The sequence below is a fragment of the Oryctolagus cuniculus genome, chromosome 11 (genome assembly GCF_051225735.1).
Source record: "Oryctolagus cuniculus isolate XC-2025 breed Fujian yellow rabbit chromosome 11, ASM5122573v1, whole genome shotgun sequence".
Lineage (NCBI taxonomy): Eukaryota > Metazoa > Chordata > Mammalia > Lagomorpha > Leporidae > Oryctolagus > Oryctolagus cuniculus.
This window is the reverse complement of record NC_142877.1, coordinates 73,489,645-73,505,385: the sequence shown is the minus strand read 5'-3', so window position 1 is coordinate 73,505,385 and position 15,741 is coordinate 73,489,645. Positions and strand designations below refer to the sequence as shown.

Below are 15,741 nucleotides of genomic sequence, written 5' to 3'. Positions count from 1 at the left end.
GTCAGAAAAGTTCATTTTCAAGAAGTACTCTTCAATAGCTCTTAGTTTTCTTAAATATCCCCAATTTTTAAAAAAGTATCTTTGAGCATAAGCTTAATGTTTTACTTTAAAAATTAATTCATTGTTTTATATTACTTTACCCAAATAATCGTTGCCATGTTTTACTGATTTTTTTCAATTAAATTATTTTAGAAAAATATTAAGCATTAACACTGGTTGTAAGATCTAGTTGAAGCCACTTGACACATTTTTATGTGCACTATGTTTGCTTTTGTTTTAGAACACTATTGGCTTATAGCTCCAGCTGCATTCTGAAGATGGCTGTAATACTGTTCCTTCCTGAGATTTAACTAGTCAAGCTAACTTTCCTTGAAATTTATCAGCAGCATTGAAGAACCATTATGTTTGCTGGAAGTTTGGTCTTATTTATTTGCCTTTGCATTGCTCTCCCTAATTGCTCCCTTGTGTGTTTCATTTCAACCGTTACTTTTGGTGATTTACTTTAGCAAATTGTTTATGAAGAGTTATCAATTTCTTTCCCCAAATTTCCACATTTACTCTGGTTTATTTTCTTGTCATTGTGTATGAGTGTATGTGTGCGTATGTCTGTCTGTCTGTGTATGATGTACATAAATGTATGTATACACATAGATTTAACTTAAACACACACATATATCACTGTGTATCAGTATTTCTCAAGCGGGCTTTCATAACTTCTCACAGAACATCTGGAATCATTTTCCTATAACATTGTTTCTAAATATGTGTGATACATATTTTTAAAGTAGGGAACAAATATTTCACCATTAATTAAAATGTGACCTATTTTTAATATAATACAATAATCCAGTAATGCCTATGGACAATTCAGTAGGTATAAGCTATTGCTTCCATTATTACTAGTGACATGTTACTCTATAACATGAAGTCACTTGATGGTTGTTTCTATGAGAATGGGACCTATGATTACATTTCTCTTGTAGAGCACTTTTCATGTGTGGTGATTTTTGACTTTGAGATGGGGAAGGAAATAAAATGTGACCAGATTGTTAAGTTGCATAAATCTCTGCCTTTCTCTTTTTGTGTCTTGCCTGTATTATCCATAGTTTATAAATCTATGCAGTGGTAAGATATTTGCTGTCCCTAAAGTATTTGAATTTACCAGATACAGCCCTAAGAGAACAATTATTTCCTGCTGTAACTGTGACTGATTTTGAGAGCTGCCTTAAGAAAGAAGTGGTACTTTGGCTTATGAAGTCCAGTCTGGAAAGAAAAACACTTCTGCAAATATTAAACTTGAAAATCAAAATCTATGAAATCCCTAATAAACTGAGACTGCCAATAAATGTGAATAGCAGTTAAGAGCTATTGCTTTTAGTTTCCCCTTAATAATAGCGATTTAACTTTAATATATTAAAGGTTAATTTTCCAATTAACTTTTTTAAAAAATCAGTTCCCCTAACTGCTTCCTCATATATCCATAATAACTTAAGTGGATTATTAGCATCGAGGAAACAATGTACTTCAAATATTTGAGGATATTCAAATTCTTTCTCTCATTCCATTCTTTATGTAACTATTCCATAATGCTAACAAGCATCCATGTGAATACATTTCTATAGTGTTTTTAAAAAATGTTTAGTACTCTAAAGTGGGAAAAATTTTTATTGATTAAAAAATTCTGAATTTAAATAATTTTTTCTTCCATCTCTGTCAACGTGGAGATGTTAATAAATTTGGCTCAATAAAATGGGTTGGATGTTTAGATTACTGATGCAAACTGCCAAGAATGTGAACACCTAGATTGTTCCAGGCTGAATACAAGAATGAAGTACAATTTTCAGCAAAGTTCAAGGTCTACTTTTATGTATAGAATTGCTGGCATTGACTTTCCACATGATTTTATTTTAAAATTTTATTTATTTAATTATTTGAGAGGTAGAGTTATAGATAGAGAGAGGTAGAGACAGAGAGAAAGTCTTCCATCTGCTGACTCACTCCCCAGATGGCCACAATGGCTGGAGCTAGGCAGGTCTGAAGCCAGGAGCCAAGAGCTTCTTCTAGGTCTCCCACGTGATTGCAGAGGCTCAAGCACTTGGGCCATCCTCCACTGCTTTCGCAGGCTATTAGCAGAGAGCTGGATCAGAACAGGAGAGGCTGGGACATGAACCAGCTCCCATATGGTATGCCGGCCCTGCAGGCAGAGGCTTAGCTTACTACACCACAGTGCCAGCCCCCCACATAATTTTAACAAAGATTAAAACTAAAAGCAATGTTTGTATGGCATCCTTTTCAAAGAAAAAGAATGATGACTTTTTCTGAAACCCTGTAATCTAGATTCATAATGTACACATAATTCTCCAATCGTGAGCCATCCTTAGGATGAAGTCTTGAAGGATTAAAAGAGGCTTGAAAACTCTGTTTAACTTTCCTCTGGTTTCCAACCTTCTTTTTCCATGTGCTATGCTCTATGGACTCAAATTATCTTCAAATCTGTATTTTATGATAGCTGGTAACTCATCCTGTAGTACTCTGGGTATGGCTGCGATGAGAGGTTAGGAAGTAGTTCTGGCATCATACCTGATTCAAAATATGATGGTAGTAGGTATTGCCCAAAATATGGTGCTAGTAGAACATGACCTAAGCTGTTACATGGTCATATATGCAGCAAATTTATCATTTTCTCTTTATGTTTTATTTATACATATCATTTTTTAAAAATGAAGTCCTTCACATCCTGATGTTGAATATATTTTCTTATATTTAATTCTGTACTTTTCTTTTTCTATTTAGATAGTTGGTCACAGTGAAATTTTTTGTTTAGTGGTATAAGGTAGGAACCCAATTTTGTTCCCCCTTTTTGCAGATAATCAATTGTGCCAGTACTTCAGGACCATGTATTGTTCATCTTCATTGAATAACAGCACCGTCTATACCATATATCATGCCCACTTAGAATTAACAGACTCTCCATTCTGTTACTTTGGTTCTTCTGTCTCACACTGCCCTGGATATCTGAACAATTAACAAATGGCCCTAATATTTGTTAATCTTATCACATGGACCTCATATCCATACACTTTATAAAAATGACCTAATATCTATACACCATATCACACAGCTCTAATATCTGTACATCATATCACACCATCCTACTTATTATATACTTATCACAAGTCTTGATGCCTGAAAAAAAAAGTAGTCACAAATTTTTCTCATTAAAGCCCATCTTATCTATCAGTCATTACTTTCATATAAATTTTAGAATCATCTTATCACTTCTATAAAAAATATGTAATGAGATTTTGGTAGAAATTACATCGAATTTCTAGGTCAATTTGAAGAACATTAAAATCTTTATTTTATTTCATCCTTCAACTATTTAGCATGTTGTATCTCTCCATTTATTTAAATAATCTTTAGTGTCTTACAATAGGTTTTTTTAAAGATTTATTTATTTATTTGAAAAGAAGCTTTACCAAGGGCAGAGAAAGTGAGAGAGAGAGAGAGAGAGAGAGAGAGAGGTCTTCCATCCACTGGTTCAATCCCCAGATGGCTGCCAACAGCCAGAGCTGTGCCAACCCAAGGCCAGAAGCCAGGAACTTCTTCCTGTTCTCTCATGTAGGTGCAGGGGCCCTAGCACTTGGGTCATCTTCTACTGCTTTCCCAGGCCTCAGCAGAGAGCTAGATTGGACGTGGAGCAGCCGGGACTTGAGTAGGCTCCCATATGGGATGCCGGCACTACAGGTGGTGGCTTTACCCGCCACCACACCACAGCGCCAGCCCCACAATAGGTTTTAAACTTTTTCTTCAGGAAGATTTTGTGTGCCTATATAAAATTTATCTGTAACTTTTGATATTTCTGTGGTTGTGGCATATTTTTAAAAAATTCAGTATCCATTTCTTTAATTGTTTTTGCTATACAGAAATGTTCACTTTCCATTTCAGAATCTCAATAAATAATTCTAATAGCTTGACACTTACACCCTCCATATAAGCAATACTACCAAATAATAGTGATAATTTTCTTTATTCTTTTCCAATCCTCATGTACTTTGTGTTGTTTTACTGTGGTTACTATTATTATTTTGTTTTACTTAGTTTTGCCTTATTATGTTGAGTAGAACCTCCATTGAAATATTGAATACAAGTCATATTAATGGGCAATGGTTTTCCACAATATTAGAAATAATGCCTTTACATTTCACTTTGAGTAAGTTGTAGACTTTTAAATAAGTAATCTCTATTAGATTGAGGAAGCCCTTTCTGTTCTTAGGGGTAAACACATTTTATTCATGAATGGAGACTGGATTTAATTAAAGCTTTTTCTGTATTTACACACAGGAGAAGCAATGTGGGCAGCCTGTAGGAGCAGCGAATGGCACCCAGTTAAGAGTCAACACCAATGTGAAGATCTCAGACCTGTAGTCACAGGGAGCTGGATTCTGCCAAAAACCTGAATAAGCTTGGAAGCAAGAGTTTTCAAGTGAGAGCCCAGCCCAGCCCACATCTTCATTCCGGCTTTGTATGATCCTAAGCAGAGAAGCGAGGCAAGCCCACACAGATGTCTCACATACAGAACTGTAATGTCATACTCACATGTTATTTTAAGCAGCTATATTTGTGATTTGTTGCACAGCAATAGAAAATTAATACATTTTTTATTTTTCCCTGGTTGAATCATTTCTTGGTCAGATAATATGACCGTTACAAGCTTTTTGACATTTGTTGAGTTACGTTTTATGGCCCAGCATGGTCAACTTCTGTAAATGCTTGGTGCATTCTTGATTAAAAGTATATGTATATACATTCCACAACTTCTGTGTGAGTCGCATATACACATATACCCATTAGATGAAACTTGTAATTGGTGTTGCGATTTTCTTTTCTTCTGCATGTTTCATGTTTGATGATTTTATTTTGACTTTTCATTTATTTGAATGTCACAGATAAAGAGAAATCCAAGAGATCTGAGAGAGATCTGCCAGAGCTGAGGCTGGACCAGGCAGAAACTGGGAGCCAGGAACTCAATCTCACATGGGCGGCAGGGACCCAGTTACTTGAGCCATCACCTGCTGCCTCTGAGGGTGCATGTTAGCAGGAATCTGGAATCAAAAGCGAGACAAGTACTTAACCCAGGTACTCTTATGTGGCATATATACTGCTTCTTAAGGGCTTCTTAACCACTGTGGTAAACACCCATCCCAATGTTTGATTATTTTATTCTTTGCTTGCTTAATATACCAGCATCTTAAAATATGTTTAAAATGCCCCATTATTTGCTAATTTTTCACATTATTAAATAATTATTATTAACTTGTGGTCCATGTGTGGACTTCAGAGTATCTATGAACCCACTGGAATTATATGCACCATATTTATAAATGGGTATATGCCTTTTGGTAGGAGAGAGTTGTGGTGCTTATCAGACCAATCTGGAGAAAAGTTCCAGACTCAGAACCAAAGAAAAGAAGTTGTTTTGGCAGTAAAATAAACAAATGAGAAAAGTTAACAAATACATTTTGCAGTAGTATCTTGTTCAATTTAGAAATCTTAATAAATTAATCATAAAGTATATCCCAATATTAAATAAAATTAAAGAATAAGTAGAACAGCTAGCAGTACAAAATGGAAAAGAAAAGCATTGCAAATTTGAAATTATTTTACTCAGAAGCGAAATGTGACCTGGTCAATCATTCTCACATTTTAGTGCATCTAAGTGTCCCCTCCTCAATGTTTTGATTTATTAAATCTGAGATGAAGCCAGATTTTAATAAGCAATTTTAATAAGCTTCTCAAATGTTTTTGAGCAACTGATTCACAAACAACACTCCAACACTGTTTGAGCTTCTGCAAGGATGTGCAACCCACAGAAATTGTTGTTCTCTAGCTAACAGCACAAGCTCTCCCGAGGGAGAATAGTGCTACCAGGGAAGGCCTTAACTGCAGCTGATGGACCTAGCAGCAGGGGGCACGAAATATAGTTTTGGTTCTACAAAAAGAAGTCTTGGCACATAAATATTTCTAAAATCCTTCTGAAAAGGCAAATCAAACACTAGGAGACCTACTTTCTTATCATGTTCAAGTCTGAGTAAATGGAAGCAAGCATAGCTCTTTGCTGGCTTTGTTAATTTGTGTTTTAACCGTAAACTGTTTCCCTAAATGAATGCACTCATTCACAAAGCCCCAGATTTTCAAATATATTAATTAACTACATTTCAAAATTTGTTTTGATAAGTAATCTCCATTTATGTTCATCAGAGACTTATAATAGTTGATGAATCAGTTATTTGTATACTGATAAATACCTTTAATTTATAGATAACTAAGGATTTACTGTGTCATGAATATTCAAAAGGGTATGAGAGAATATTGTTGTTATTAACTAGGACATCTCACTTTGGTATTTGGCTTTGGAGTTTAAGTCCCTGCTCTGCTGGCTTTCAGGTACATGTTTCTAGGTTGATTATTAAGCATTCTGGATTTCAGTGTCTTCCTCTACATGGTGTATATACCAGCCTTTCAAGGTACCTACAGAGATTAATGATTAATGATTTACATGTTGAGAATGTATATTGAGTATTTATAATTCTGTGCCATATATAATAATGGCAATGTATTTTTATAGTGATTTATAATTTTATAACAGATTTTTATAAATGTCGATTCCTTCATTCTCATCCAACCCTCGAGGCAGATAAATTTTTCATTTTCCACATTAAGAAACTGATGTTCAACAAGATTAATGACTTTGCCAGGGTCAAGGTCAAGTAGCCAGGAAACACTGAGCCTGGTGAGACCCCAAATATTTTGAGGCATGTCTAAGTTCTTTCCAATAGACTGCACTAATTTTATTTGATATGAATAAATATTACTTGTCATTATTTTAATCAAATACAGATAAGAGTTAAGTCTTCCAAATATTAAATTGTACAACATCAAGGCAATGCTGAAGATAAAAATGTGATTTCTATTTAAGTATTTGGTAATTAAGTAGATATTGCCTCCCTGCATTATATCTGCCAATGTACCACATCATGTTTTATTATCCAAAGTATATGTTTATAATTACAACATTATGTGACTGATGTACTCACTGGTTTTCATGTGTATGCTCATCTCCATATAACAATAGGGTAAGATTTGCTCTTTTTCCCCAGGGAATTTTTAAATTAATCTGGGTCTTATTTGTCTGGATCCCATATTTATCACCACCTTTACATTGGTTTCATCTGCACTATTTCTCAGTGACAGCTCAAAGCAAAAATGTTTCTCAGAAATTAACATGCATTCATATAGACTAAAGGCCTTTGTATTCTATATTCTTAGAATTTCCGGGATTGATTTGGATAGAAAGTTGTTAGTAGTGATCAAATGCCACATGAATGTTATTGAATGTATATGACCATGTTAAGACTGTGGGCAATTAAATAGACTAAAATAGCAAACTGAAAGTAAAAAACGGAGCCAATCAAAGGATTTGGGTTCACTCCCCATTTAATTGACTGGTTGTTGTGGTGTCATATAAACACAGTCTTAGTTTATTCCTTTGTGCTGATGGAGTTGACATGAGTAAAACTTAATTTGAAAACTTAAGAAAGACTAGAAGTTTCTTTGACAGGTATTGGAAGTTTTTCAATCCACCCTCTCTCTCTCTGGGCTATTGCATCAGTGACTTTTTGTGGTTTTGACTAACTGACAACTGGAAGAAATTTGAGAAGAAATTCTGCAGGCTGTCATTCTTCTCCGTTAGGGCTAATCTTTGTCGGACTGTTGGCAGCTTCATTTGGCTTAAGACTATGGTGAGACTAAAAATGAGTATCTTTTATTCTTAGACTGCCTAACACTATTGCTTTGATATGCTTGTTGGGAGAAGCATACTGGTCCTATTCGCATTAGAGTTGTCCCTCTTGAACAGAAATGTTCTCTGATTCTTTGTTAAATGATAAGAAAACAGAGGCTTCATAAAGAATTGAAAGTTAATCAAAGAATCTGACTCAAAATATTTTGCTATTGTAAAAAAATATTTTACTTTGTCATTTTAAAATGTACTTTCTCATGTGTTCTGTAGTCTGCTTTATTGCCAAGAACATTTCAAACCTGACCTTTAAAATACAGGGACATAAAAATATCCTGCACACTAGCCTAAACAATGTCTTAGATGCAGTAATGTTTTCTTCTTATTAAGACAAAAAAGCTAAGATAGCTTACATAAGCTAGCAATTACAAGGCCATAGTGAACAGGAGATCCACAGTTGGCTGACATACTATGATAAGTTTCTAGATGATGCTTTTGTCAAATAGACTGGTCAATGAGTTCTTAGAGGGCAACTAAGTATGCTTTTAATTCTCATCCCGGCTAAGCTCACTCAGGATGGGTTAAACTACTTAGCACAAACCCAACTCACCTTGATTATGAGGCTACCTCACAAAAGCACAATAAAAAATTAAATGACCTTCTGACCTATGGATTTATGAATTCTTCATTTTGTGTACAGCTCTAGACTTTTTAAACTAGAAGAGTTATGAAAGTCTAACTTGCTAATATCATGCTGAATAAACAAATATGGCAGTTGTGACTTGCCCAAGGGCATACATCTAGAGGTGGAGGCAGGACTGAAGCCTACGTCCGCCAAAGCAACTGTCACTATCAAGGGCTTTTCATCATCAGAGAGTAAGGCAGAACGGTCAGGCAGGCCCCTTTATGATTTTTATGGTCTGAAATAACAGGAATAGGACATCTTTGATTTTTGATTCTGAGCCATCAATGGGCATGCATTTTAAAAATGGTAATCCTCATTGTGTTAGGCTGCATAAGCCCACATGCTCACACTATAATTCACTGAGAAGCTAGAACAGATAAAAGACAGATAGTTCTTGACTTAACAATGATCCAATTCACAACTTTTTGACTTCACAGTGATCACAAAGTGATATGTATTCAGTAGAAACTGTACTTAAGTTTGAATTTTGATTTTATTTTTCCTGGACTAATATTCTGTCCTGATGCTGGGCAGTGGCAGTGAACCTCACAGCTCACAGTTAGTCTTGTGCTCATGGGAGGGAACAACCCATACTTTGGAGCATGCAGTGCTGCTAAGCTGTGATGTTCAATAGGCCATCTGTACTAGATGAGGTTTGAACTAACATGTTTTTAATGTGGGATGAGTTTAATAAGACATAACCCCATCATAAGGCAAGCAGTATTTGTACTGACTGGAAAGGGAAGTTAGGCTCTGCTCATTCTTAAATAAATTGATTTATCTGTAGCACTGAATCCTTTATCTGTACAAATATTCTCTTTGGGTTAGGTGAAACTAAAGCTAAACAAGGTTTGAAAGCTTTAAAATAACCTCAGCTAAACAGATAAGACTAATGGCTGACATAAGTAGCAAAATTACATAGTAAAATAGTCATGATATAAACCATGAATATCAAATTGTCTAGCATTATCTTTTATGGAGTGGTCCAGATTCAAGGAAAACAGCCTTGGAAAAAACACAGGGCTAAAACGAATGCCCAAGAGAGTGTTTAAACAAAACCAAAAACAAAAGACTTTTTAGCCTCTAACCTGAAAATCCAGAAGAAAAGTTCAAAGACAGGTAACTTTGGGAAAAGAACCAGGCATTGACTGGCATCCACACTTTGATGGAGTTTAAAGAGTGGGTGCCAGGACACTCTGCCTAGCAGTAGGACTTGAAGAAGCATCCATTATCCTGTTAGGAGAAGTGTCCAAGTCTATGTGTGAATCCCTATAGGCAATTGTAAAGCTAGCATAAGATCAGCTTCATTCCAAAGGCACCCAGAACAGTCAAGAGAAAATGTTTGATATTGAAAACAATCTTAAGGTCTCAGAGAGGGAGAGAGAGGCGGAGAAGTAGGGGAGGGAAGCCAACATCTATGAAGTTTGACAACATCAAAATTAAATCCCTAAATCAGATAACCTTGATTGTTTGAACCTTGTGACCTCTGTTTGAAGTTAATTTATAAAAATAGAATATAAGAACAGAGGAATACATATCTAGGAAACTTCTCTGTCAAGCATCTTCCAGGGTTAGTTAATCTGGAGTGAGACAAACTACAAAGTTCTTGCCTGAGAGTTTATTAACATCCCTTAATCAAAACAAAGTCAGGAACTATCACCCTGACTCTCAGCTTTTTGATATTATGACAGGTTGGAAGAAAATACTTAAAAAAAAAAAAACTGCTGCACTAAAATTGCTGAATTGTTCGGGCATGTAGTCAATAACAAAGCAAACAGAAAGAAGAGACATTCCTTACAAGAGACTATTAGTTCTTCCTTGATTTGAGGAAATGAAGTTGACTAACCAACTCCAGCTTGCCATGTTCTTTATTTAAAAATCTAACCATGTAACAGAAAACTGACTTGGCAAATTGATCAGGCCAGTGTTCTTGGTTGAATCATTTTGTGGGTCAGTTATCTTTGTTTGTACTCTAAATTCTGTCTCACCATTTCCCCCATGTATATTTTGGTTAGAAACAGAAAGTAGAATAAAATGTAAATGATCAAATCCATCCGTACTACTGGAAAAGCCAGTCAATACTTTTAAATTGTGTCTCGGTTGTTTGATAGCACTGTCTTTTACTGGAATGGTGAGCAGAAATAAAACTCTATTCAAAATACATCTGAGAAATAGAAATCAAAATTTATCCAGGTTGTTGTTTTCTTATATAAAAATGTGCATCTAGATTGTACATGCAAAAATTGTAAAATAACTCACAGGAATATTTGTTAGATTTTGTCCAAAAGATTTCTGAATATTGAAACATGAGAAACAGGAGATAATATTTATTGCTCCTTTATTGGTGGTGAGGCCTTATAAGTTGGCTTTAATCAAATAATGTCTTCCACAATTCTTTTTTTAACTCTAAAACCTTTTACATGCATACATACACAATTCAAAATAGATTTTTGGATAAAAAATTGTACATTTTTATAATTGTGTAGTATTTAAAGATAGGTAAAAACTTCTTACAAATGGAACAAACATTCAGGTATAGGTTTAAGTCTAGGGCAGCGGTTAACTACATTTGCTCCCCTAGTGGGTCACTAAGCATATTAGGTTACCAGTCTATGAAGCATTTGCCTGAAATGGTCAAAGTATATGGAACCTCTTAGATGTGTGTTGAAATATGTATGAAATTACAGCACTTTGAAAACGTTGTGATTGATCCACAGCTCAGTGGGCTATGAGGGAGAGTCACGTTCAGAATGATTAATGTAGGACAGGGCAAAACTCAGGAAGGGCCAGAAAGGCTTACTCCTCCAGGGCAGCCATCTTCTCTCTGATTCTTCTATTAAAAAAAAGTAAAGCAAATTCAACCCCCTCAGTTTCCCAAGGTGCAGATCTAATGAGTGACATAGTGGTCTATTCTGCTAGGCATGCTAGGCAGCCACGCATAGCTTTCTGTGATTTCTGACTTCAGCTGAGGCAAATATCCGGAAGACATGCTGGTTCTCTCCTGAGGGGGTGGAGATGGAGGTGACATTTCAAACTTGAAGTTACTAGACCCTGAAAACTTCCAGGTAGATATTGGCACAAGGTTTACCAACAAGGAAAGACAGCCTTCAGTATTGACGAATGAACTATCTGCAGGTGAATGTCTGATCTAGTGACTGAACAACTGAATTGCAAAATCAGGTTTTGTTGCTATAACAACAAGCTAACTGGCCCACAAAGTGTTGATTCTGCTCAATAATCCAATACATGGTTCAAAGTATGACTGTTTTGACCTTCCCAACAACTAATTCCACCAAGAGTCTATTGAACTAATGCCATCAGACCTCAGAATATTGAGCAAGAGCAGATCCAGACCCCCAGTTTCTTTAGTGAGTAATGAATGGCACAAAAAGCAAACTGATTAATAGACTTGTTTTCTGCTGCTGATCTCCAATACATAGCATTGGGCATTTTGGGGATACTTCAGTGTTAGAATGAGTAGTTTTTGTTACATTTATTTATTTATTTATTTGAAAGACATAATTGCATAGAAAGAGGGAGACACAGAAAGAAAGAGAGAGAGAGATCTTCCATTTTGTGGTTTATTCCCTAAATGGTCACAACAGCCAGCACAGGGCCAGGTGGACACCAGGAGCCTGGAACTCTTGCAGGTCTCTCATGTGAATTGCAGGGGCCCAAGCACTTGTGCCATCATCTGCTGCCTTCCCAGGTGCATGAGCACGGAGCTGGATTGGAAGTAGACCACCCAGGACTTGAACTTGTGCTCATATGGGATGTGCTGTGCCCAGTGCTGGCTCCTGTTAGATTTAAAATAAAATAGGTCTGCTTACTTGGCTAATCCTCCACCTGTGGCGCCGGCATCCTGGGTTCTAGTCCCAGCTGGGGTGCCGGATTCTGTCCCGGTTGTTCCTCTTCCAGTCCAGCTCTCTGCTGTGGCCCAGGAGGGCCATGGAGGATGGCCCAAGTGCTTGGGCCCTGCACCCGCATGGAAGACCAGGAGGAAGCACCTGGCTCCTGGCTTTGGATCGGCACAGCACGCTGGCCATAGCAGCCATGTGGGGGGTGAACCAACGAAAGGAAGACCTTTCTGTCTGTCTCTCTAACTCTGCCTGTCAAAAAAAAAAAAAAGATTTAAAATGAAAATATATTCAGTGATAAAGGGACTTTGCTCCATTCACACTTCAAAAAGGCATAGTTCTTTACAAATATCAGAGGCACATGAAGAATCATAAGATATAAACATATAAATGAGTATGCCTAAACCTGCTAGTAATCAGAGAGTTATCCACTGAAAAAAAATGGAGACCACGTGAGATTAGAATAGAGGAGACAGAAACTATTATGGTTGCCAGGGGAGTAGAACTATAAATCTTGAGAATTATTTTAAAAAAACAATTTGGCAATAAATGTTAGGAACTAGAAAATATTACCTTGTGTCTGAAAAACTGTGCACAAAAAGAAAAAAGCTACACTCAAATTTGCAAAATATATTTAAAATGGAGGAATTGGCCCATGCTTATAAAAATGAAGCAGTGCCTGAAATGCTTTATCTTTGGGAAGTGGACAAAAATTATCATATTGCCTGATATCACTAAACATTATTAAGCAGCCATGAACAAAATCATAAAGATGGAGACTATGGAGTAATGTGAAAAATATTAAATGAAAAACATACAAAATCTTCAGATGCTCTATGAATATAATGTGTGATTTATTTTTATAAATGGACAATAAGTGGAGTGGAATAGAAAAACCATGTCTGAGTGGAGAAGATTTTGGATAATATAGATTAAGAGTCATAAATATCTCTTTTAAAATTGCTGGGTATTTTGTTGCAATGTAGTTCTAACACTGAATGGATCAAAAATGTTCTATTCTGAACTTATATGCACTTTTTATAGTTCAGGTCTTCTATTAGTTTTACACTTATTATTCCATGAATTCAAAGGGGATGGGCTCCAGCATATCAGGCTCCTTTCCACTGGTTCTGACAGACTGGCCTTCTCTGGTTGGAGAAGGCTGGTGCCTCAGTTAAACCCAGGTACGTTCCTCTTCGTTTTCTGATCGTTTTCCTTCACACGTTCCAGGAAGCTGCTTTGTCTCTTAGAGTACTTGATGTGCTCAATACACAGATTTTTTTTTTTTTTTGCAAGAATGTGACTCTTAACTTTTTATTTACAACAATGTCAATGCATGCTGAATAACATTGTAGACTCTCAGTTTTGCCATGGTAACATTTATGGGACTCTCCTTTTTTAGAGTACCATTCCATGATGTCTACAATATCACCTGTCTTGTAGATGTGTATGTATGTGGATAAAGGAACATCACCATGTTTTCTAGAAGGCCTAGAGGACATGTATTGGGTGCTTCTCCTCTTTCATTTTTTGTTTGTCATCTTGGTGAATTACTGGAAGATGGAGGTTCTGGCTGAAAGGCTTATTATATTTTGAATGTGAGACTTTGGAAAGAGACAAAACTAAAAATGTTCCTTAGAGCTACACTCTTCGCTTCCCAAATGCAATCCCTCCAATCAAATTTCTTTAACTTTTTTAATTACAAAAGTAACATGTTAATTACAGAAGATACACACACATGCACAAACAGAAAGAAACACTTTTTAATTCATCCACATCCCCACTTAATGCCAGCCATTTCTTTTTCTTCTACAAAAATAAAATCCTAGGGGCCAGTGTTGTGATACAGTGGGTTAGCCTACTGCCTGCTATGTCAGCATCCCATATGAGCACTGATTTGAGTTCTGGCTTCTCCATTTCTATCCAGCTCCCTGTTAACGTACCTGGAGAAGCAGAAGAGGATGGCCCAAGTTCTTGGGCCCCAGTCACCCAAATGGGATACCTGAATGGAGTTTCAGGCTTCTGACTTTAGTTCAGCCCAGCACTAGCCATCCATCCATTTGAGGAGTAAACCAGCAGATCTTTTCCTATACTTTTCCAGCCACTCCCTTCAGTTACTCTGTCTTTCAAATGAATAAAATAAATGTTAAAAAAATTAAGTCCTACCATGAATATTATTTGGTAACATACACAAAATAATTTGATTTTTTTATTTGTAATTTATTTTAATCTTCTTGGAAAGAGAGGCAGAGAGAGGGAAACAGAGAGGCAATTTTACATCCACTGGTTCACTCTCCAAATGCCCACAAAATTTAGTCCTGGGTCAAATGCAAGCGAGGAGCCCAAAACTCCATCTGGGTGTCCCATGTGTGTGACAGGGACGCAAACACTTGAACCATCATCTGTTGCCTCCCAGGGTATGCCTCAGCAAGAAGATGGGTCAGAAGTAGAGTAGCTGGGACTCAAATCAGGGACCCTAATATAGGATGCAGGGATCCCAAATAACAACTTAACCACTGTGCCAAATGTCTACCCCAATAATCTGAATTTTTAGGGCACCCTTTTCTAGTTAGATAATTAAATCCTTTCATTCTCCACAACTTACTGTGAGCTAGTATCAACTACCAAGCTTTTGATTAGGGCTGTGTGCCAGTTACTATACCAGTAGTTGTAGGATGAATACCATGTAGTTGGTAAGAGAGATATCTTAGTCCTACTTCTATAGAAATGAGAGAACTGAGACCCAGGGAGGCCATTTGCTCAAAATTACATAACTAGTGATAGGGCAGGGAATGCAAAGTGGTTCTCTCTGACTGCAGAAAACGTGCTCATTGGTACTCAAGTATCCGTGATGAACAGTACAGCATAGTCATCTTATCGTGGGAGCCAAGAAGGCATCTAGCCTCAGCCCCCTCCTCTCAAGACTTGACCCCACAATAAAATCTTTATGTGATGACCAGGACTGGCCAAGCAGGCAATGTCACCAGGTGTGTCCAGCAGCCAAGAACTCATCCATACATGCTCCTGTCTCCTTTTCATCTCCAGCTTTGGCGTGCTCTCCTATCTTCTACCCAAAGAGGACTCTCAATTGGATGCTCTGAGACATTCATGTACTAATAAGTAGAAGCCATTTCTTATATGACTCTGAATACAGTAGAGTGTGACTCTGGCACCTCTCCACTTGGCCATGGTATTATTTTTTCATAAGATCTCAGGAGGTGCTACCAATGACACTCCAGAAAGCCACCCTGAACTTGAGATTTATTATTTCAGACTATATTAATTTTACAGAATCCCATTGCCATAACATCTATTAATGTGGAGTGAATATTTATACAAACATTTGTTGAACTCCCCTTGACCTTCACTGCAGTATCCGTCTTTCACACTCTAACAGCTAC

General features: G+C 36.7%; 1 long non-coding RNA gene across 1 annotated transcript in view; it reads left to right on the top strand.

The window, feature by feature from the left end:
- Window positions 1–4,641, top strand: part of LOC149123528 (uncharacterized) — a 72,367-nt gene extending 67,726 nt beyond the window's left edge. Inside the window, exon 3 of the long non-coding RNA XR_016217145.1 lies at window positions 4,345–4,641. This is a non-coding gene — a long non-coding RNA (uncharacterized LOC149123528). The remainder of the gene's footprint in view (window positions 1–4,344) is intronic.
- The last annotated feature ends 11,100 nt before the right edge of the window (window positions 4,642–15,741 follow it).